The sequence below is a fragment of the Penaeus vannamei genome, chromosome 36 (assembly GCF_042767895.1).
Source record: "Penaeus vannamei isolate JL-2024 chromosome 36, ASM4276789v1, whole genome shotgun sequence".
NCBI lineage: Eukaryota > Metazoa > Arthropoda > Malacostraca > Decapoda > Penaeidae > Penaeus > Penaeus vannamei.
The window spans coordinates 18,211,501-18,214,000 of record NC_091584.1 but is presented as its reverse complement, the minus strand read 5'-3'; the positions used below and the strand labels follow the sequence as shown (position 1 = coordinate 18,214,000).

The following is a 2,500-nucleotide window of genomic DNA, read 5'->3' as shown; positions in this document are numbered from 1 at the left end:
TCTCTAAAATGATTGAATGGCTCTAATTCTCCCTTTCTCTCTCTCTCTCTCTCTCTCTCTCTCTCTCTCTCTCTCTCTCTCTCTCTCTCTCTCTCTCTGTCTCTCTATCTCTCTCTCTCTCTCTCTTTTACAATAAATTCAAATTTTATTTTTTAATCTGGGAAAACGCGATTACATATATTAAGCCGTGACTCAAATACATACATACCGATGCTAATGACAGTATATATAAATTGATAGAGAAAATAATCAAGGATAGATAAGAATTTCATCAAAAAATATATATGTATTTTACTAATGATATCCATGAATATAAGTGATGCATATCACTATGAGCATATTAAAGAGAAAGATATATATAATACCAATTCAATTTACTTTTTTCAATAGATTCATTAAATAGATATATTTAGCAAAGTACTGCAAATACAGTTTTTTTCCTAATAATAATAAGATTGATATTGAAACACTATCATCTTACCTTCTTTATGCCAATAGATAATTCCATCCTTAGTCCCTGAATCTGAAAAATAAAAAATATATAAAATGCAGACTGGCTAAAAAAAATCATATATTTATCTATTTATCAATTTAGAAATATATTCCTTGTACATGCATTTCTTTTATCTGCCGCTCATATTTGTAGGAAATTATCTTTTTTCCTTATCTGTGCCTTGTTTACGTAATATCTTCCGACTTATTATCATTACTTTTTTTGTATTTATCTTATTCTTTCTTATTTTTATTTTTTTATCAATTCATTGTTCACTAATTCGCCAATATTCAGTTATTTATCAATTACCAATTATCAGATAGTCCATTAACCAATCATTGACAATTATCAATCAATTATCACCATATACTGATATCAGTAATAATCTCATAAACCCTTATTTTCCATTTTATTCATAATTCTCTCTATTCATTTATACATATTTTTATATAATGAATGGAGCAATAATAATTAGCTAAATTGATTATGAAAAAATGTGCCAATCATGGAAATAATGATGATAATTACAGTGATGACAATATCACAATCATTATAAACATCATTAAGTTCTCTATGGTGTTGACAGTAATAACGATAATTGAATGAGTATTAGGATAATGACGAAAATTATTTTCAATAATTTTGATAATGATGAATATGATAACAATTATGATGCTATTCATTGTAATGGTAGTATTTATAGTAACAAAGATAATAATAATAATGATAATGATAACAATAACTATGATAATGATAACATGAATGATAATGGTAGTGATGATAACAATGATGATAATGGTAGTGATGATAACAATGATGATAAAGGGCATAATAGTAATAATTGTTATTTCAATGATAATGATAGTAATGATAATGTTAATGACAATGATGATAAAGATCAAAGTATTGATACTAAGTATCATAATACCGATAATAATAATAGAAGTAATGATGATAATAGTAACAAAGTTGATAGATAGAATAATGATAAAAATGATAAGACATGGTAATGATGAAAAGGATAACGATAATAATGATAATGACAGCAGTGTTATATAAAAGGTAACAATAACAATGATGAACCTAATGATCATAGTAATGATTTCGTAATTCGTAATCATAATAATAACAAAGATGGTAATAATAAGAAGAAATAATAATGATAATGATGATTATAATAGTAATGGCAATACTGAAAATGATAGCAATAATGGTTATAGTAATATCAATAGTCATAATAGTGGGAACAATAGTAATGATAATAATATTCCTGATGATGATAACGATAATAATGGTGATAATGATGATAGTATAAAAAATCCTGATAATGATAATGATAATAGTGATATTTGCAGTAATAATGATAACAATAATAAAAAGTAGAAGAAGAAAACCAGTGTAGAAAATGTATGAATGGGGATGAATATCTTCATAATACAATATATACATATATATATATATATATATATATATATTTATATCTATATATGTACATATATATATATATATATATATATATATATATATATACACACACACACACACACACACACACACACACACACACACACACACACACACACACACACACACACACACACACACACACACACACACACACACATATATATATATATATATATATATATATATATATATATATATATATATATATATATATATTTGACCGAGTTTCGAGTGAGGAAATTTCGAATAGGCTTATTTCTGACAGAAATTAATTAAAAAACACTCAAATACGTCTCTTGTTTTGTGAAAATATTAATTCTCATTAGGGATGAGGATAATAATGAAAAAAAAATACTAACAATAAACATTATAACAGAGTAATTATACTAATGATAATAACTATGATATTAACTATTAGAGCATTAATAATGATAATGAATATAGTAATAACAATGACAATAATAAAGATGGTGATAAAGATGATAAGTGATATCGATAAAATTAATGATAATGATAAAGATAATGACACTAATGATAATA

General features: G+C 24.6%; 1 long non-coding RNA gene across 1 annotated transcript in view; it reads right to left on the bottom strand.

The window, feature by feature from the left end:
- LOC138859427 (uncharacterized) overlaps nt 1–2,500 on the bottom strand; it is a 111,183-nt gene that overhangs the window by 54,686 nt on the left and 53,997 nt on the right. Inside the window, exon 2 of the long non-coding RNA XR_011398169.1 lies at nt 482–523. This is a non-coding gene — a long non-coding RNA (uncharacterized lncRNA). The remainder of the gene's footprint in view (nt 1–481; nt 524–2,500) is intronic.